This window comes from Lissotriton vulgaris, chromosome 2_1 (assembly GCF_964263255.1).
Source record: "Lissotriton vulgaris chromosome 2_1, aLisVul1.2, whole genome shotgun sequence".
In the NCBI taxonomy this organism is placed as follows: Eukaryota; Metazoa; Chordata; class Amphibia; order Caudata; family Salamandridae; genus Lissotriton; species Lissotriton vulgaris.
The window spans coordinates 1,666,659,773-1,666,682,074 of NC_141687.1; the positions used below are offsets into that span (position 1 = coordinate 1,666,659,773).

Genomic DNA, 22,302 nt, shown 5'->3' on the forward strand with positions numbered 1-22,302 from the left:
ACAACCCGGGGAAAACCCTTCCACTTCCGGGTTCTCTTGAAGGCAGCATCAGCACAAGTCGTGCTAGAGGTGAAACGCCGCAGGTAGATAGACAAATTCTACCCGCTCTCTACAAAACTGCGAGTATTATATTTACTTACTTTATGTTCCGTAATCCTCATTTAGTAGGCACCCTCGCCCTCCTATTTTTACCCGTTGAAGTGTGAAAACAGAACGTTTAAGGTACGTTATTATGTAGGCATTTGCAAATTGTCTACATATGCCCCGTAGTGTCAGCAGTAACGAGCACTATGTTTACAGCAACTGTGCCCCTCTTTTTTAATTTAGCTTAATGAAGATAACATGAGAAGTTATATTTTTTATGCAAACGCTCGCAAAATGTTTCTTTATGTTCCGTGGTTTCAGTAGTAATGAAAAACCCTTTACAGCAACTGTGGCTCCTTTCAAATTAGTTTAATGGACATAACATGTGAAGGACGATAAAAATGAAATGTGAAATACAATATTCGTCTCTTCCAGCGCGACTGCATCAGTACTTTTTTAACTGAATAAACACGTACCACTCTGGTGATAAACTAGTGATGATACTTAAGAGTGAAAGCTGACAGCAAATGTCATACAACTAGAAACTGTTTTTATGTGACAAGAGATAGATATGAGAGAGTTGAAACTACCAATCAGTGTGGGGCACATAAGTATCGCAATTTTTGATTTTCTAGTTTTTTTTGTTGTAATTTCTTTTAATTGTAATAATGTTTTGACCTAAGATGACTATTATGTTAATGTCAAAGGATCTAGTCATTATATGTGTCCACAATCTACCCTCCCCCCACCCCTTAATGTCCATACACTGTTTACTTTTGTTTTACAGGTACAATGAGACCTCATGAAATTCAAAGAGAATAGGTCATATCACTTCTTTCTCTTTTATCCTTATAATTAGATAGTATCAAATATGTTATGTTATGTTATTTTACTTTAGGCTTTTATAGCGCACGGCTACTCCGATAGAGTGTCCCGGCGCTTTTATTGACAGCCAAAACAGACAAACATAACACAGTAAAATAAAACAGAGCAGTAAGAATAAAACAGACCCAGCTATAGAGAAAGAGAGCAAACTAAAGAACAAAGAGCCATGTTTTAAGGCCCTTCCTAAAAGCCAGTAAATTAGATGTGCTGCGTAATGTCAAAGGCAAAGTATTCCAAAGCTGTGGTGCCCGCAACCTAAAGGAGCGACCTCCAATGCGGGCCTTTTTTACTCGGGGAACCACAGCAAGGAACAATGATTCAGATCTCAGGGATCGGGCCGGCTGGTAAAAGGCAAGCCTCCTTTGGAGATATTTAGCTCCCGAGGCATAAAGAGCCTTGTGAGCCAAGGTCAAGGCCTTAAACACTATCCACTTCCGGATAGGCAGCCAGTGGAGTGACTGCAGCAGACCAGATACTCTGGCTCGCCTGTGAAGGCCAAAAATGGCTCGCGCGGCCGTGTTCTCACCACCTGCAGACGTTGCAGGAGATACTCCGGCAGGCCTAAGTATAGTACGTTGGAATAGTCCAATCTTGAACCAATTAAGGCCTGCACTGTAGTCTTCCTGTGATCTTCTGAGAGCAGAGGGAGAAACGTCCGGAGCATCCTGAGGATGCCGAAACAAGTTCTCGTGAGAGCAAGGATCTGAGATTTTAGCGTCAGCCCATTGTCAATCTTAATTCCCAGATTCTTTGCTAACTGGGACGAACACGCTGGAGGAAACATGTTAGCAGGCCACCAATCATGCCAATCTGGCTCAGATGGACAGCTGAAGAAGAGTACCTCAGATTTATCTGAGTTGCACTTGAGGCTGTTAAGCTGGAACCATTTGAAAACAGCCCCAAGGCACTCACGGATACTCTCTCCGTCAAAATCTTCTCCTTTCCTGCACGTAAAGAGGAGCTGGGTGTCGTCGGCATAGGATACGATCTGGGCCCCAAAGGACTCCACCAGTGCCGCCAGAGGGGTCATAAAGATGTTAAAAAGAGTTGGGCTCAACACGGAGCCCTGTGGGACTCCGACTCCCAAAGGCGGCATCACGGCGGAGCTAGGTGAGGCCCAGACTGTTTGTCGACGGCCAGCCAAAAAATATCTAAACCAGCTGAGCACCGTCCCCCTCAGACCGATCTCATGAAGTCTGGTGAGGAGACCCTCGTGGGGGACGGTGTCAAAGGCCGCCGACAAATCAAGCATAACAAGCATAGCTTTGCCTCCAGAATCCAACGCCTCTTTGATGGCTTCAGACACCTCCAAAAGCGCCGTCTCGGTGCTTAAATTGGGGCGGAAGCCGGATTGAGTGGAGTGTAGCAGATTGTGGGATTCCAAAAAATTGGAAAGCACGATATGCACATGCTTCTCCAAGATCTTAACCAGTGCAGGGAGGAGAGAGATGGGCCTGTAGTTGGCCAGAGCCTCAGGGTCGAGGCCCGGCTTCTTGAGGAGGGGAATGACCATTGCTTGCTTCCAAGCCTGCGGGACCACTCCCCGGCTCAGGGAGAGATTCAAAAGCGGATTTGCCAGCGGATTCACGACTGCCACCATTTTCGCCAGAAATTTGGCCGGGCATGGGTCAAGAGTCGAGCCAGATTTAAGATTGGCAATAAGTGCCAGTGACGAGGAGGCTGAAAATGGCGGAAAGTCTGCCAAGACTGGACCCGAATGGGCCGATGGAGCTGGTCCATCCTCGAGGCTAGGAGAGACTTCGACCCCCCTCAAGGGCAAAGAGTCCTGGATCAACTTTATCTTGGTGGTAAAAAAGTTGGCAAGGGCAGAAACTCATGACTCGGAGGGGGCGGCCTAAGTCGAATTAGATCGTGGGGCCGTGAATTCCCTGACAATCGTGAAAATCTCCTTGCAAGAATTAGATGCTGCCTCAATTCTCCTAGCAAAATAGCCTTTTTTCTCACGAAGAATATCCCGGTGGTAGGCTTTAACCGCTGTCCTATAGACAAGACTGGCAGCGGAATCATACTGTGACCGCCAAGCCCTTTCAGCCACCTTGCACTGCCTACGAGAGACCGACAGGGCTTCAGTGAACCACGGGGCAGAAACCCGTTTAGATGTTGATCGGGGGGCCATCGCAGGGGCTGGATCGTTCAGCCTATCCGTCAGCCATGCCTGTAGAGACTCTAAATCCCTATCCAGATCACCCGTAAAAGGGCAGGGATGGTCCAGAGATGCCTGAGCCAACATCTCTGGTGTCACCCGGTGATACGCCCTAGGTGCTAGTCCGTGCTGCCTGAGCGCAGTGCTCGGTGGTTTCTTTGTGCCCGGCACATAAAAAGTAGCCAACCGATGATCTGACCAAAGCACCGGCAAAAGTGCCGCCACCTCTATGGGGGACGTGGAAAAGACCTGATCCAAGGTATGGCCTTTGTCATGGGTTGGTCCAGAGAGGTAGGGGACAAGGCCTAGGGGGGCTGTGATGTCAATCAAATTGATCGTGTCAGGGTCCGATCCCTCATCCATATGTAAATTAAAATCCCCGGCCAATACACAATGCTCGGCTCTCTGGACCAGCGCTGACATCGCCGCCTGGAGCTCATCGAAAAAAGATCCGACCGGACCAGGGGGTCTATAGACTAACAGCCCTTTAACAGATTGTTGAGGCGCCAAAGCTATTGAAAACGCAAGGGATTCAGAACCTGCGATGGCATCCATCGGGATTATAGAGCAAACAACAGATTTATTCACCACAAGTGCCACACCCCCACCCCTCCCTTCCGATCTATCTTGCCTAAAGAGGTTGTATTCTGGGGGGATTGCAGTGGCGATGTCAGGATTAGATGACTCTCGTAACCATGTCTCTGTTAACATCAGGCATAGCGGCTTTTCAGTGGCGAGGAGATCAAAGATCTCCTGAGCATGTCTGCGAACTGATCTGGTGTTTAAAAGCAAGCAGAGATGCTTCACACTGTCCACCTCCCTGATCGATAGAGTGGCCGGGGCATTGCCTGGGAACCAACCACAACCTGGACATTTCCTCTTACCCCTATGCCGCCCGGGGAAAACTTTACAACAAGCGCAGGAAGCCACTCACTATTTTCACGCACCTCGGTCCTGAAGAAAGCCCGATAGACCTACCTAGGCAATAAGGGCAGAAACATGTCGACCATTTTAATTACCCGAATACCTGCATTTGAATTCCTAATAATTCACTAAACGCACAATTTTTTTCATTAAACGGGTTATCCGAATCCAGACTGAATAAAGTGTAGAATCTGGCTGTCCGGATATCTTAATCCTATTTTCCGCACTGTCACATCACTTATCACTACTGCTTTTAACCATGGGTAAGAACCTCCGGGTGGAGGCTGCATAACCAATCAACCCAATGATTATGCACACACGTGTATGAAGAGCGGAGAAACAACTTATACCGCTACCTCGATCTTTACACGTGCATGAGGGTTTTTTATTTCGGACACACGAATCATAAGACCTGCATACCCTGGTTATGCAGGACCAGTGATCCTTCCCCCTTTGATTATTAATACAAAAATATAGGGCCTTGTTATGATGTTGGTGTGGTCTGACACCAACGTGCCATTGGTGTTGGACCCACTGACATCTGCCCCTGCGGTCCACCCACTGTATTACAATGCAGCAGGCAGAGTTATGGTGCTGAGGGACCGACCAAGGCGCTTGCAACAGGGTCAAGGAGCCCGTTGGTGCGTCGGAAAGACACCATAATCCCCAATGACGGCAGCTCAGCCGTCTGGATTATGATGTCATCTTCCGACAGCCTTTTCATGTCGACCTTTCCGACATGGAACTGCTGTCTGAAAATGACTTTGGGGCCCCTAGCCGGGCCTCTTTGCCCCTTGGCCCTCCGCTATGGAACCTGGGGGGCACCTACGGTGCCTCCTACACATCCATGCACTGTGTGGCAGGCACCATGAGGAGTACAGGAATTTCTACAAACATCCATTTCACTATGGAAGCTTGTGCTGCGGGCCTTTACCTCCCGCCACACAAGGTGCCATAATGAAATGGATGTTTCCGACTGCCCTATGGGCCGTCACATCCAAACTGCAAGGTCAGAACTGCATTTGTTTATAACATCGTTTTTTTATTATTGTTATGTATTTTGGTATACATTGTAAATGTATGTGACGGAATTTTTTTGTATAATTATTGTTTATGTTTTTTAATGTCTTTGTTACATTTTTTAGTAGTTATTAAATTTAATGTAAGTATTTTTTTTTACTTTTAGTACCATAGCGGGTTGTGGGTGTTTAGGGACACAGGGTGGGGAGTAATTTAATTATAATAAATTAGTGATTAATTTGTAATTAACATACATTTTTTATTAAAGTTATTTTTTAATTAATAATTAATTATCTTAATAGTGTAAAAAATGTTGTTCTATTTTAATTTTATGTGCCGGGTGAGGGGTTTATAGGTGTACAGGGTGGGAAGTAATTTAAGTTTAATTATTTAATTAATTATGTTAATAGTTTTAAATATTTTTTTAATATATATTTTATGTCTTGGTTGTGGGGTTCCTAGGGGTACAGGGTGGGAAGTAATTTAATTAATTGTTAATTAATATTAATTAAGAAATGAATAACTAATTATGTTAATTGTGGAAATATTTTTTTATTTTATGTGTGGGTTGTGGGGTTTATAGTGGCACAAGGTGGGAAGTAAATTAATTCTAAGTAATTAATATAAATATGTGTATTTAATACTGATTATTCAATTAAAATTAATTATGTTAAATGTGGAATGAAATCTTTTAACTAACATTTTAGGTGTGGGTTAGGGTTTTGTTGGGGTATATGGTAGGAAGTAAATTACATTTTAATTTGGTTAGAATTTATTTTTTAATTGATAATAATTATTAAAATGTAAATGTATCATGTTAATTGTGTTTATTACATTTTAGGATTGTGTTGTCTATTTTGTTCGGGTGTATTGTGAAAAATAAATTACATTTAATTAAATAATTATATTCTATTTAATGATAATTAGTTTGAAAAATATTTATGCTAAAAGTGTTAAATAATTCGCTTTTTAAAGTAAAGTTCTAGTTGTTGCTTTTAAGTTGTGTAGGAGTATACGGTGAGTTGTACCTAAAATATACAAATATTTATTGATTCTTATCTAGCTGCCCATCCAACTGTTATTGGTAATTCCCCAAAATAACCAACTTTAACTAGGTGAAAATCTAATCTTGATATGAAGCTGTCTCTCGCGCGTACAGACCCATATTATCAAATTGCTGCATAAGTTCTTTAGTGACTGTTTATTAGTTAAGCGTGTTAAAGCACTCTTCTCTTTCCTTGACTGAAGAGGTGAACGTCCGTTCTTTGTTTCCACGAATGGCGTCGAAGGGCAGGAAGTCTGACGTCATGCTTACCTGCACCTAGGTGTAGGTGGAGGTTGTACCTGCGTGTTGCAGGTAACCTGAGCGCGTTCGGGGCCGGCCGGAACCGGAAGTAAAACAGGAACTGGGCATCGAAGGCAGCAGAAACCCGGAAAGAACGGCTGCTAGCTTACCCCCAAATACCCGGAAAGTGAGGCTATGGGGCTTTGAGCCCGGAGAGGAGGTGCCCCGGTAGGTGAGAAACTAAGGCCGAAACGACATCGGGAGGCTAGAAGGGCAAGCATGTTATGGGCGGGGGCGCTAGCAGGCCCTTGGCTTTCAGAACAGGGGAGGTGTTCATCGGTTTGAGAAACGGGGCTGAGCAGTAAGGGGCAGGATTTGGCAGTTGGCACTCGAACACAAGCTGACCTGATGCAGCCATGGGTAGGTAGAATGCTAGTGGACTGTCCGCATTCTTATCTCCGTATTTTTCAGGTGTACATTGATTGACATTATCATTATCCCGGTTAAAATAATTCCCCCTACAGTGAAGGATGAATGTGCAACTACAGGTTACTCTTTTTTTTTCCAGCTAGCACTGTGTTAAGTGAGGTACCGTCACAGGAAGGGTTGTTAGTGACTTTATTCTATATTTAAAAGAGCCCACGTCCAGCAGGTTCTCCTCTTGTGACTTCCAACTCCTTGAGGCTGTGCTAGTTGGAACGCACAGAGAGTAAGGCTGGGACATGGAATGTACAACAAAAGAAAACGCACCATGTAACAGGATAGTTAACATATATGTGGAAACTACGGTAGGACTAGATAGAATAATCGAGAAATGCCAAGATAGAGTATTATACTGCAGCATTTATGTAGCGTTGGGTGCTGAAGCGCTTTCCTACATGGGTAGCATGCTGCGCAGTATAGGATGTGTGTTTCGAAGGTTGTTGTCTTTGATTTGATACTATGTGGGAGGAGTTTTCATTTCGTGCGTGATTACCACTGGGGTGCCGTTATCTTGTTTGGGATGCAACACTTACGTCATGTTTGCTCTAGCTTGAAACACTCCTCCAGTAAAGGGCTCATGGTGGCCGTGGAGAGAAAAAAATACAGGAGGACTGGGTGAGCGGTAGAGGACATTTGTTTGTAAGAGGATACAGGCAAGTTTGGAGAATGAAGGGGGTGTACTATTGACCAAGACTGCTTTCAAGAGGTAGTTCTCTGGAGTTCAAAACATTAACATTGTATTTTAATACTACTCTGGTATTAAAATACTAGGCAGGGGGAGCACAGGATGTGTTTTCCTTCCTTGCATTAGGACCCATGACACCCAGTCTACTCCACTTATGCAAGGGATGCAGCACACTCACAACTCAGTCAAATAACCACGATGTTGGATCCAGAAATTCTGGAAAGATCAGAAAGCCTGTCTCTACTTACATCTAGTAGTCCTGACCCCCTCACAGCTCTCACCTTCAACAGCAGCAGATGAGAATCTGTTCACGCCATGATCTGCGTAGGTACATCTGTTGATACCCTGTCTTTAATGCCCTCCTTGCTTTTGATGTTGTTTTTGGGTACCATCATTTTGTTTTGACCTAGACCACGAATGCTAGAATTAGTTGCACACAATGCTCTCTGCACCTCAGTACTACTTTCAGATCTCTCCAATTGGAGGAACAGCTAGTTTGTTTTATACAAGCAGCCTTGCATTACATTTGACTCCAAGGCTGCATCCTGCCGTATACTGCTGACAACTAATGTCTCCACCGTGAGTCCTGAAGGTTCAAATGTAATCACTCTCCACTAGTTACTGCATCGCTCACCAATGAATGATGTGCCTTATCCCTTGAATCAATTGAATTAAGTGTCAATTCTCTTGAGGCCAAATTCCAACATAAACGGTATTGCTTGGAGGACTAGAGATGATTCCAGACAGATGGGACTACATCAGCATGTCCTTATTGTTAGGATCTCTATCAGATAAGCAATTGTATTTGTAAATCATAGCCAAATTGAGACCAAAGGTAAGTATGGTGTATTCAAAGTGAAAACCTGGAACGGCGCACAGGCGATTTTTATTTGGATAGCTACTTTAGCACTGTCTGTGTCGGCCACTGTCTCAAGCCTGCAAATGGCATAATTTGCTACAGCATATCCTTTATTAAAGTCTGAACTCACTTGTTGGCTTGCGCGAGGTCCAAAAGAAATCTGAACCCTCCTGAGTTTTCATCCGAAACGTTGTGGAGTTAAACCTACATTTCCATGCACTGACGATCAGGTCCATGTCTTGCTTGATTATTATTGTAATCATTTTGCATATGGATGCCTTCATGCTGACATCTCATTTATACAATTATTTCACTGATGTCCTTTCATACCTTGGTGAATTGTGCTGAGAGACTTCTCTGTAGGTGTCCATCACCTGTGTAAAAAAATAACAGAAGGGAGGTAGAGTGAAGAGATAGGATTCTTACTCCACGGGCACTGTTACATAAACAAAAAGAATCCTACTCACAATGGACAAGGGGAATGTCGACCACAAATGTGGGGATATTCAGTGTTTTGTAAAATACCCCTCACACACCAACAGGCCCCTTGGTGTCATGCTTCATCATTGGGGCCTTCGCACCCCTCTAACGGGATGCGGCGTGCTGCGACCTACGACTACGCGGGAGCACTTGTAGTAGAGACTATGTGTGGTGCGTGTGGTGGAAGTGGTTGGGTATTTTATAAAGATGTGAGTGGGTGGGATATAGTGAAGGTTAAAAAGTACCTGGCTCGTAGGTATCAGATAAACATTTTTATTCAACCTTGGGCTGGTACTAGTAAAAGAAGTGCAGGTCGAGGTAGTTAGCTGTTGTGACTATGGACAGTACCTCTGGTGTGCGTCGACATGTTTCGGAGCTGGTGCTCCTTCTTCAGGACGGGGGCACAACTTCCCCACCTTACTCACGTTTTTCTTAATGGTGTATAATAAACCAAAGAGTGAAAGACTATTTACAGTGTTTTAAAGAAAAACTAAGGCTATAGTGTGCCTACAGCGGTGAAGGAACATGCAGTTGCATGACCTAGAAGAAAAAATAAGAAAAACCAAAAAAGAATGAATTTGGTTGCCCAGGTTGGGCTAGCTCAAACAGGTGCAGTCACCTGGAGCACCAAAGATACATTGATCCTGTAAAAGTAAAAAGGCACACAGAACACACAACATAGATAACACATATTAAGTCAAAGAGGCACTTGGTCATACCTATTGGCTCCATCCTTGAGCCACTTTCCAAGTTTGCTGACACTTTCCTACGTCCTCTTGTGCAATCCACCAATACCTACCTAAAGGACACCAAGTCAGTACTACAATTATTGGAAGAGAAGACTTTTGACCCAAGAAAACAACTCTTGTTAAGCCTGGATGTAGAAAGTCTATACACCAGTCTACCACACTGAATGTCCCCACATTTGTGGTCGACATTCCCCTTGTCCATTGTGAGTAGGATTCTTTTTGTTTACATCACCTGTGTATCTCACACATTTCTCTGCCATGACCTCTTTAAACAAATAAGCAGATCCACCTTTTACAGGTAATAAACTTCTCTCCTGCACTATGTCATATACAGCCACATTTTGTGAAAAAAAAGACTGAGCCTGTTTGTGACTTTCCAGTTGAGCTGCCAGATGTTTAAAATGCATATGAGCTACAATGTGACATCACTTCTTACTTCGTGTCATCTAAAGCTATTTTACTGCTTTATTTAATTGTGATATGAACAATTTGCATCAAGAAACCTGCGTTTGATGTAATCGGGCATACTGTTTACTCTGTTTTCCAGTCATGGACTCAATGTTGTGCTGGGCTACCCCTACCCATGTTCATTACCCAATAAAGCTGTAATAGAACTACATTTGGGAAACTTGCAATTCACTTGCTGAGCCTAAAGCTAAGACCTAAAATTAGAAAACAAGTTGTAGTCTATTTACTATGAATTCTTAAGAGATGAATTATTATGGAGGGAAAACAGTAAGGGATCAGATGATCATTCATGGGCAAATGGAAGTATTGGTCTGGAATTGAAAGTGAGGTACGTTGACATGTTTGTTATTGTTATGCGTTTGATACTATAATATATTACCTACTGGCAGTCGCCAGTAGATTTTTATAGTTAGGACATTGTTTCCAAGGGAAAAGCATTTTTTGACTTGCCAATATCTTTGGCGCAGGTTGATGAAAAAAGTGTCCACCTGGGTCTAGTTTTCCATGGATAGTTTTGGGTAAATGTCAGAGGTGGTCAAAAATAGTGTGTTTCCTGTGTTAATTCCCACAGGAATTTTAGAAATGGCTACAGTCTGAACCGCTGAACAGAATTACACCAAATTTGGCAGAAACTAGATCTTGTTCCAGAAAGCGTGCTTTTTGTGATTTGGTGTAAATACGTTTGAGATATTAAAGAAAATCCAAATTTGTATATCTATGGTCGCAAACAAGTGGTGAATACTCTCAATGTCGTGCAGAGATATAATTGGCTGCCAGCACTTCAAGCAGGAAGTGTTGGCTCCCATTTTGGGACTTGGCCTCAGCTGAGGTGTGGTCAAGATGGCGGAGTGAGCTGACGCGTCTTCTCGGAGCTCCTCCGACCCAACCAGGCCCGGGCCATAAACTACAGCATTTCTTCCCCCGCTGAAGCAAAGCAGGGGTGGGGAAGCATCAGCGAGGCACAGGGGGCCAGAGCAAAGTTGGGCATCGATCAGCGAAGCTCCGCTGTGGTCCAGACGCCCGGAGCCATCCGACACCGGGGGAGCAGTGACAAGAGCGTTGGAGGCAGCTCTGCCGAGCGAGCGGTCGCACTCGACCCCCAAGACGGGCGCATCGACCCAACCACAGATCTGGCGACGCCGAGAGGTCTCATGGCGGCTGAAGGTTGCTGGGCGGAGCGGCCTGACGGGGGTGCGGGTAGCAGCCCGGAGAGCGTAAATCGAGGCCGCGGCTGTGACCTGGAGGGGGAGGAGCTTGGGGAGGAGCTCAGGCAGGCTGCCGCTTGAACCAGCCCACACTGCGCCACCGGAGACACAACGCCTAACGACCCGGGGCCTAAAGGACGAACGGACCTGCACACGCGGAGGGGGCACCAACTCACAACCTGATCCGAGATAGAAGAGACACGTACCAGGCGGTGGTGGAGCGGGGAGCCCCCACCGGCGCCACACAACGGACAGAAAGCACGTAGGAAGAAGACGGTGGAGGCCGAGACCACATACGGACACACAGCGGGTCCGGGATGGCGGGGCAGAGGAAGAAAGGGGACCGCACCCTCCCCGAAATGCTGAGCAAGACCCAAAACAAAGGGGACAGAGGCCAGCTATCCCCGGGATCCTCAATCGCAACGGGACCCGGAAGAGGGAGAGGTGCCCATAACTAGGTCCTTCATGGAGTCTCTCTTCAACTCCCTCCAAGAAGACTTTAGCGCCTTGAAACAAGAAGTAGCAGGCGAGGTACGAGAGATCAGAAGGGAGGTGGACGGCCTCGGTGAAAGGGTGGCCAACATAGAGGACACGGGCGGAGCTCGGGATGAGGAGTTGGAGCAACTACAGCAGGAAGTCATACGCCTGAAAGATCAACAGCTATACCTGCAGGCCCACAGCGAAGACCTGGAAAACAGGTCTCGGCGGAATAACATTAGAGTCCGGGGGTGCCATCCAAAGAAGAGGGCACAGACATGGTGGCGTATTTACAGGCCCTATTCCGGGACATCATCTGGGAGCCGGGAGACTTCCCCCATCAGGATCGACAGGGCACACAGAGTGGGGCTGGCGAGACGGGCCCCTGCACCGCCCCAGGACATCCTAGCCTTCCTACCTGACTACCCGCTTAAAGAGGGCATCCTCAAGGAAGCACGTAAACGACAGTCCTTGCACTTCCGAGGCGACTCAGTGGCCCAATTTCAGGACCTTTCCTCAATTACGCTACAAAAACGCAAAACCTTTAAACCCGCAACAGACTTCCTCAGAAGCAAGGAGGTACCATATTCCTGGGGCCATCCCTTTCGACTGATATTTAGATGGAACGGCGTCCTGCACCAACTCCGTTCACTTCAGGACACATGCTCAGTGCTCGGCCTAACACATGACGATGGAGAGACTCTATTGAGATCGCCCCGACGGGCATCCAGGGATGGCTGGCAGCAAGTGGGGAGACGGCGCTCCCCTGCAGAACACTCGAAACCTGATGCACACACTATCCAATCCGAGAGAGCCAATGCCATCCATGAATGGCCAAAGACACCTCGTCCTCAGAATGACTGATCTCCGGGGGGAGAACACATTAGCATGATTCACTGAATGTGGTCTGGGGGGAGGAGGGGGGTGCCGAGAGGAGGCAGTGGCTGGACGTCCACACAGGTATTCACCACAGCCTGCACCTCAAGAGGGCAGGTCTGGGACTAATATTCTTTCATGGGAGACTGGGGGAAGTTGAGACGGGGTACGGGAGGGGGGAGAGTTGTTGGGGTAGGTTTGAATGGGGTGAGAGGGATGGCAGGTGGCGGGGGTGGTTGGGGGGCAGTGGGGGGATGGGATTGTTTGGGTGTTGGGGCTCAGGGGAGGGGGGGTCCACCTTGTCCACAGGTTTTTTTTTTTTTTTTAGTTTTTCTGGTCACTGCATGCCGGGTGCAGCGTGTTGCCAGCTCGGCTACCCACTTAAGATGTCGCGCCCATTGAATATCCTCTCTCTTAACGTGAGGGGCCTTAATAACCCAATCAAACGCCGAGCGATACTTTCCCTTCTGGAGCACTCTGCAGCAGATATCGGTCTCCTACAAGAGACGCATTTGTTATCCAAAGACCACCACCGACTTAAGTCCCGGTCCTTCCCCCTGCAATATTTCTCGTTCGCAACCAAGAAAGTGGCGATTCTGGTGTCTAGATCCTTTGAAGGGCAGGTTCTGCAGAAGGAGGCGGAGATCAAGGGTAGGATGCTGGTACACAGATTTCTTATCGCAGGACAGACACACTTAGTGGGCTCTATATATGCACCCAACGAGGGACAAGAGAAATTCCTACACACTGCACTAGAGTCGGCCACAGCTAACACTCCAGCCACACTTGCTGCTAGCGGGCGATCTCAACTTAGTCTTTCACAACACAGCAGATCGCTCAGGACAACGTTACGGTCAGGTGGGGGCACTCTCCAGGACAGGCCACGCACACCTCGCCGACCTGGGCCTTGTTGATCTTTGGAGGCACCTCCACCCACAAGCCACAGCATACACCTACTACTCAGCTGCCCACAAAACTTATGCACGGCTCGACTATTTTCTGTGCTCCTCCCGGCTGGTGCTTTGCGCGCACGACGTGGACATCCTCCCGACTTCCTGTCCGATCACTCCCCGGTGATGGCCTCCTTCCTCTTCCTGCCCACGCCTGGCCCGCAGCGTCATTGGCGTCTGAGAGACACCCTGCTCCAGAGTCCCGCTATAGCAGAGCAGATCAAAACCGCCATCACCCAATTTCTTGTTCATAACGCCAACGCAGACACTACCAAGGCCACACAATGGGCCGCACTTAAGGCGGTCCTCCGGGTAGAATTCATCTCTATCGCCACAGCTAACAATAGAGAACGCGCTCAGAAACGGGCTGAAATCGCCCAACGTGTGGCAGAGTTGGAACAGATGCACCAGCGCACTGGGGCCGCTCGGGCATGGTGCCAACTTTGTATGGAGAGAAATATGCTGGCTACCCTGGACCAGGATGTAGCGGAGTACGCAGCCCTGCGCCTCCGACACGCGTACTCCAAGGGGGGGCGGGGGGTGTGTGTATCGTTGCGGGAAACTCTTGGCGAGTAAACTGCGGGAGCAACGCCAAAGGCAGGGTATTAGAACCATCCGGTCCGGTCAGGGCGACCTTGTCACTGACGACGAGGCCATCGCCGCGGCTTTTGGGAATTTCTACGATGACTTATATGCCGCAGACTCACTTAACATGCAGGCGGGCAGGGCCTACCTGGGAGGAGCACACCTCCCGTCCCTGAACGAAGCACAGGCGGAGTTCCTTGATCGACCCATAGGTCTGGAGGAGGTGATCTCGGCGATATCTCGCCTCAAACTGGGGAAATCGCCGGGCCCAGATGGCTACTCGGCGGCCTTCTATAAAACCATTTGTCATCAGGTGGCCCCATTGCTACGAGATCTCTTCAATACATTTGATCAGCCCGGTGCCATCCCCGCGGACCTGCTAGAGGCGGCGATATCGGTTATACCCAAACCTGGCCGGGATCCCACCCGGTGTAGCTTCTACAGACCGATCTCCCCTTTAAACATTTTACCTTAAGCTCTACACGGGCATTCTTGCAAATAGACTGGCGCCCTATGGCCAGCCTAATGCCACTGTCCGGGTCAATGGTCATACCTCCCTGCGCTTCCCAATTGGCAGGGGCACTAGGCAAGGGTGCCCGCTCTCCCCAATCCTGTTTGCACCTCTACATGGAGCCGCTAGCACAGCGGATCAGGCACCCAACCTCATCAAGGGCATTCCCTTCGGCGGGGACGTGCATAAGATTAGTCTTTATGCGGACGACATTCTGCTCTCCCTGACGGACCCGATGCAATCCCTCCGAGCGCTCTTTTTTGAGCTTCACACTTTCGCACTAGCCTCGGGTTTTAAAATTAATGTGGAGAAATCGGAGGCCCTGAAAATATCCCTGCCACCGGAGGTGCTAGCGGAGGCCCAAAACGAGTTTGATCTACAATGGTCCGACTCCACTATCCCCTATCTGGTGGTACTGCTGCCCCCCACCATTCAGGCCACTGCGGAAGCCAATTACACCAGGCTTCGCTCGCGCCTCGGCGACGAACTCAGGAGGTGGAAGCGACACTCACTCTCCTGGCTGGGACGGATAGCAGCCGCCAAGATGACTCTGTTGCCACAGATCCTCTACGTGTTCCAGACACTCCCTCTGCGCCCCCCCCCCCGCGGGGGCTGGCTTCAACGGATGCAGTCTGACTTGGCTCGCTTTGTTTGGAACGGTCGTCGTCCGCGCTTTAAGCATGCGATTGCAATACCCCCCCCCCCCTCCCCCCCCCCCCCCGCGCACCGCGGGGTGGGAGTGCCAGACCTCACCTTATACTATCGGGCGACGCAACTCCGCACCCTTTTGGAGTGGCACCAGCTGGAGTCGGGCAAGAACTGGCTCTTCCAGGACCAAGCTGTGGCGGGCAGGCCCCTTCAGGGGATTCCGTTTCTACTGCGATGCCATAGACCTCCCAATCTCTACGCCTCACAGATCACGAGCACCGTGCTAGATGTATGGGACAAAGTAGCGGTCACACACGACCGTACCTCGTTCCCTTCCCCGATGACCCCGCTTTTTGATAACCCAGACTTCTCCCCGGGTCTGGACCCCAGGGCGTTCGTTACCTGGAGACGTTCGCCATGTAGAGCTCTGGGAGACCTATTCAATCTAAATGGCATCCTTCCATTTCAGAAGGTGAAGGAGGACTATGGCATACCAGAAGCTGACCGGCTGCACTATCTACAGGTCCGACACTGGGCCTTGCAACCGACGGTCAAACCCGGCGCCCAGCGCTTCCTCACCCCGTACGAAAAGTGGTTAATGACACGTACCTCGGATAAGAAACTGATTTCCGACCTGTACCAGCACCTCCTCCTCACCAATATACACACATACAATGCGGGGCAGGCCAGGTGGCAGAGAGACTTAGGGAGACAATTCACGCGCAAAGACTGGGAAGGCATATTCCACAGAGCCAGACACTCCGCTTACCACACTGGCCTTACCGAAACTCTGACCAAAGTGACCACCTACTGGTACCACACACCGGATCGCCTACACCGATGGGACCCCCGCATTAGTGATCGCTGCTGGAGGGGATGTGGGGAACTTGGCACGCTAGAACACCTACTGTGGAGCTGTGACCGCTTGCGACCCTATTGGAACTCGATCCTAGATGAAGTAGACTCTCACTTAGACACACAACTTCCCAGATTCCCCGCTTATGTTCTGCTTGGACTCCCTAACGCTTTGATGTACCCTTTGAAGTCCAAGAGAGGGAGACTCCTAGCAATTGCGCTGGGGGCGGCCGTCCAAAACATTGTGGCGCACTGGAGGTCCACTCAACCTCCCCCACACACTGGCTGGCTCCACAGGCTGTGGATGATATTGGGGATGGAGAAGTTGACGCTAGCGAAAGAGGGGAGGGGAGAGGACTTTGCAGAACTATGGCGTTCATTTTTGACTCTACTCAAGGGAGAATTTAGGGAATTGAGCTGCCCGCGCTATTTACGCTTGCTACGCCTCGCTGACACTCCACTCAAGGAACCTAAAACCCAGCCGCGCAGGCGAAAACCAAGAGCTGATGTCTGACCTATGGACTCATCGTGGCGGAGCAGTGATCTCTTTTTACCTATTGTTTTGTTTTGTGGACAAGGAGGGGGGTGAAGGGGCGGGGGGTTCGGGGCCTGGTTCTCCCGCTGCAAGACCCTACTTTTACAACACTGTCAATATAATTGCTACCTTAAGCCTGGGGATTTTGCCTTACGACTTAGTACTATTGCATCTGGGTTTAAAGTATTTTATTAAGGCATAAAAAAACACGGGGAGGGGATCCGGAAGTCAGGTAAACATACAGTACAGGAAGCAAAACGTTGCAGCGAGTCAGAAGAAAAAGAGGGAGGCAGGATGCCCCAGAGGGTAACCAGGCAAAGACATAAGGCGATAAGGCATTGTGAACGACCCCCCTGTAGGCCCCCACTCCCTAGGCAAGGCCAAACCAGAATAGGACTCCGCGACACAGTAAAAGAGAAGCATACCGTTCCACCAGCCCCTTGACCCCAGAAAAAAAGAAGAAAGCAAAGAAGGAGAGGAAAGAAAACAATACCCCAACATCCCCGTCCGAAAGTCAGCATTAGAAGCATATAACTCCACTTCCCACCCCCGACCCCCGGCCCCCAATCCGCACACTCACTCCGCCGCTGGCGCCGGCGGCGTCAGCCTAAGGAGGCGCAAGTACCGTGGACACGTAAGCTCGCGAAATTCCGTGGACAGCAATGCCAAAAAGGGATGCCAGAGCTCCTCAAACTGGTCAACATTCCCAGCCACCGTTAGCGACATCTTCTCCATGCCCAGTACCTGCCAGAGCCTATGCAACCAACCAGTGATAGAGGGGGCAGTGGGGGTGTGCCAAAGTACAAGTATGTTCTGCACGGCGGAGCCTAGCGCAATCGCAATCTGCCTGCCCCTGCGGGATTTCAGCGGGTACATCAGGTCATTGGGGAGGCCAAGCAAGACATACGCGGGGAAGCGCGGGAGCTCGATCTCAAAATTCCTATCCACCTCATCTAAGACTTCCTTCCAGTAGGCCGACAGCACCGGGCACTCCCAGAGAATGTGCGTGAGGGTGCCCTCCTGTCCGCAGCCGCGCCAGCAACCCTTATCGCCTATTTTGCGCATCTCGTAGAGCCGCTCCGGGGTGTAGTACCAGTAGGTGGATACTTTAGTGAAGGTTTCCGTCAGCCCAGTGTGGTACGCAGAGTGCCTCGCCCGATATGCAATCTTGTCCCACTCCTTGTGGCTCAGGGTCCTGCCCAGTTCCTTGTGCCAGCGCTCCCTCCCTGGGTTATGGTAATGAAACGGCGGGGGTTGGAGAAACTTATACAAATCAGTGATGAGTTTGGCGTCCGAGGCCCGGGTTACCAACCATCGCTCATAGGGCGTAATCGAACGGGCGGCGACGTCACGCACTGGGGGTTGAAGAGCCCAGTGGCGGACTTGCATGTACCGCAGTCTGTCCCCTTCCGTCAGGCCAAACTCCTGTCGGAGCTGCTGGAAGGGGAGCACGCCCTCCGGCCCGTAGATCTGGAAAAGCGCTCTGCATCCCGCACTCACCCAGTGGGAAAAGGCCCCCGGCTCCAGACCCGGAGTGAAGTCCGGGTTGCCAGCAATGGGAGTGAACGGCGATGGAAAAGTGGTGAGCTCCCGAGGCTCACACACCGCGTCCCACACTCTTAGCGGGACCCGGGTGATAAAGGAGGCGTAGAGATTAGGCGGGCGATGAATGCGCCGCAGGAACGGGACCTCCTGGAGGGTACGGCCTGCAACTGCCTGGTCTTGAAAGAGCCAGTGTTTGTCCGATTCTCACCGGCTCCACTCCACCAGGTACCGGAGCTGCGCCGCCTGAAAGTACTTCCGGAGGTCCGGGACTCCGAGACCTCCCGCCTCCGGAGCAAGCATGGAGAGGACCCGCTTCATCCGAGGCTTACGGCCCTGCCACACAAAGCGGGAGATGTCTGCCTGCGTCTGCCGTATCCAACCCACGGGGGGCTGAAGAGGTAGAGCGCGAAAAAGATACAGGATCTGGGGCAGTATCGTCATCTTCACCGCTGCGATACGGCCCAGCCACGAGAGTAGGCCCTTGTTCCATCGGCCGAGTTCCTCTTTGATCTTTTTGCCCAGAGAGGAATAGTTAGCTGCGACCATGGCAGGCAGGGAGGGAGCAAGCAAAATGCCCAGATAAGGCACCGTGGAGGAGGACCACTGCAAAGGGAAGAGACTTTGAAGGTCCCGCCTGGCGTCGGCAGAGAGCGACACATCCAGTGCAGCCGACTTAGCCATGTTCATTTTAAAGCCCGCGACGCGGGCAAAAGCGTTCAGTTCCTGGACGCAGGCAGGGAGTGACCGCCTGGGGTCATCTAGGGTCAGCAAGACATCGTCCGCGTATAAGCTAACAGTATGTGTGTATTGCCCCATCTTCACCCCAATCGCGTCCGGGTTGTCGCGGATCCTCTGCGCAAACGGCTCCATATAAAGGGCAAAGAGGAGCGGCGAGAGGGGGCAACCCTGTCTCGTGCCGCGCTCAATGGCGAAGCTGCTGGAGCTGTGTCCATTGACACGTACTGACGCCGACGGTCTCCTATAGCAGTTAAAGACCATAGTGCGGAACTTCTCGCCGATCCCCAGTTTCCCAAGAACCAGCTCGAGGTAGGGCCAATGAACCCTATCAAAGGCCTTCTCCGCATCGACCGATAGCAGCATCCTCTCCCCCGGGACGCGTGAGGCCTTTTCCAGCACGTGCGTCACCCTCTTCGTGTTGTCGACCGGCTGCCTACCGGGTACAAAACCGGCCTGATCCGCCTCCACCAAACCTGGTAGGTGTAGCCCCAGTCTGGCCGCCAAGATTCCGGTGTAAAGCTTGAGGTCCACATTTAGGAGCGAAATGGGCCGGTACGAGCCGCACAAGGTCCGGTCCTTCCCCGGCTTGGGGATAACCGACACAGTCGCTGAGAGGAGGTCCGGTGGGATGGCACCCGGTTCGGAGAAGGAATTGAACAAGCGAGCCAGGAGAGGAGCGACAGTGGGACCGAAGGTCTTGTAGAACAAGGCCGTGTAGCCATCCGGGCCCGGGGCTTTACCATGCTTCAGCCGTGCGATCGCGGAGATGACCTCCTCCACGTGAATGTCCCTCTCTAGGTGGTCCGCCTGGGAGGGGTCCAAGGCCGGGAGGGTCACGGATTCCAAATAGGCCTCAGCCTCTCCCGGTGGGGAAGGTTCTGAAGCGTACAGTGCCTCGTAAAAGGAACGAAAGGTATCTGCCACCTCCGCGTCACCGGAAACCGGGATCCCATCCACTCCCACCAGCTCCTTCACCACATTGCGTTGCTGCGCAGCCCTGAGCCTATGGGCCAGGAGCTTACCGCACCTGTCTCCGCCGGTGTAAAAGGCATGTTTCAGGCGCAGCGCTGCGTACTCCGCCCGATCTAGATCCAACGCAGAGAGGAGTTTCCGTGCCGCCTTCAGTTGCCTCCAAACACGAGGAGCCCCCGTTCGGCGGTGGACCTGCTCAAGCTCCCTAACCTGCGCCGTCAGTTCCTCCCTCTTGCGCTGGCGTTCCTTGTTTTCCGCCGAGGAAATGGAGATAAACTCCCCCCTGACGACTGTTTTCAAAGCCGCCCACTGCGTAGCCAGGGACGTGTCGGAGTTGTTATTGTGGGTCAGGTAGTCCTGGATGACTTCCTCCACTCGCTTCACTACCGATTTCTTATGGAGAAGCGTGTCCCGAAGCCGCCACATCCCTCTGGAGGGGGGGGCCGCCGGCCAAGCAAAGACCCCGGAAACCGGCGCATGATCGGACAGGGACAAGACCCCGATGTCCGCCGCCGTGGCGGCCGAGCGAAGCGGGCCGCTCACCAAAAGATAATCCAACCGCGAATAAGTGCGGTGTGCGTGGGAAAAATATGAGTAGTCCCTAACGGTGGGATGCATGGTGCGCCAGAGATCATGCAGGTCCATCTCCGCAATCTGGTCCTGTACCGCCTTAGAAAGCTCCCCTGTCTGCGGAAAGCGCTGGGCAGACCTATCTAGAGTGGAGTCGAAGACCATATTCAGGTCTCCCCCCAAGATAATATGGCGATCGGGCGAGGCAGTAACGTCCACCAACACTGATTCCAGGAAACGATCCTGGTGGTCGTTGGGGCTGTAAACCGAACCAACCGTAAAGGCAACACCTCCGAAGCGCATGCGATACACCAAAAGCCTCCCCTTCTGCTCAGCATGTTTATACAACACCTCCCCCCTAAAGGAGCTAGCTAGAAGAATGGCCACCCCAGCGGTCTTAGTCGCAGCAGAGGAAAAGAGTTGCGTGGGGAACTTGGCAGAGCGCAACCTATGGCAATCTCTGGGAAGTAAATGGGTCTCCTGCAGGAGGCAGATATCCGCCTGCGACCCCTCCAACAGGGAGAGGATCGCGTACTATTGCATCTGATGGGGGAATGTGGCCCACTTGTTTTTCTCTGTTCTGAAAACTCAGTAAAAGATTTAAACCATAAAGGGGGGGGCATGACTTCCCTCCCAGGCAATATACAGACCCAGGGACAACATTAACCGTATGTACATAAAAGAAAACAAAGCACAATCACATTCCTATTTACAAACAACATTAATAATGCATTTCAGGATTCCTCATTCGAACCATCAGTCATACCTCTTTCATACCATTACAAATAAAACAGACAGTGCAAAAATATATGAATTATTAAATAAGTGTCGGAATGAAGATATTCACAACAAAGCCATAAACATTTCTTGTTCTCAACAGAACACCTATTTTTCGAATTTCTGTGACATTTTCTCTATTTCAGGCTTGTTTGAAACAGTCTACGCGTTTCGAACTCATATCAGTTTTGAGTTCTCATCAGGACCATAGTCTCTCGCTCAACAGAGACCAGAGGAAGGTGAATTATCCCCGTTGTCAGCACACATTTTAGTATGTCTGTCAGTGTCCCAATTTTCTATGTGGACTGCCTGGCTCTCACACCTCTTGAGGGGGAGCTCGGGCAACTTGAAACACAAATCTTGTACCTCCGCCTGGGAAACCTTCGACAAGCGGGGCACAGTGCTGTACAGAGAGGTCTTCTTCGGTGTTGCAAACACAGCGTCTCAATCGCGTACGATTCCGGGTCCGCAAGGACCATGGGAAGTCACCGGAGGCAGGGAACTGACCGGTACCACGTGTGCATTGAGGATCCCTTACGTAGTACACTTGGTGCCCTGGGTGGGTTTCAGGGCACCCAGCAGCACCATATCGGGCTCCGGAGAATGGTGTCATCTGGGCTGAAAGCAGTCTAGGGAGGGGGCCTCACACCCCACCATTCTAATAATTGGCTGGGCTCTGGGGGCGACCCTCGCAGCCACCCTTCCCTCTTTCGAAATGAGGGGGTACTTTCTTGGCCTCTCCTGTTGATAAAAGCCCATAGTTCTCCCTTTAAATTAAGAGTATGCAAATGTGCGAATCACCGGAAAGCTCTGCCCGTTTGGCCCCGCCTCATCCACCTTAGTAGTATGCAAAGGTCTTCCCACCTGTTGCCTGGTGATGGACAGCTTAACAGAAGGCCCCTGCTCCAGCTGGATAGAAATTTTGTGCAAAACGGTGGACTCCTGTTGGATAAATGGTTAGGTGAGGTTCCG

General features: G+C 50.1%; 1 protein-coding gene across 2 annotated transcripts in view; it reads left to right on the forward strand.

The window, feature by feature from the left end:
• Positions 1–6,323: 6,323 nt before the first annotated feature.
• Positions 6,324–22,302, forward strand: part of KDF1 (keratinocyte differentiation factor 1) — a 172,870-nt gene continuing 156,891 nt past the window's right edge. Inside the window, exon 1 of one of the 2 annotated variants that reach the window (XM_086957612.1) lies at positions 6,324–6,590. The gene's annotated coding sequence lies outside the window, so the exon portion shown is untranslated. Of the gene's footprint in view, positions 6,595–22,302 lie in introns of both variants that reach the window. The other variant, XM_086957613.1, reaches the window with a different exon arrangement.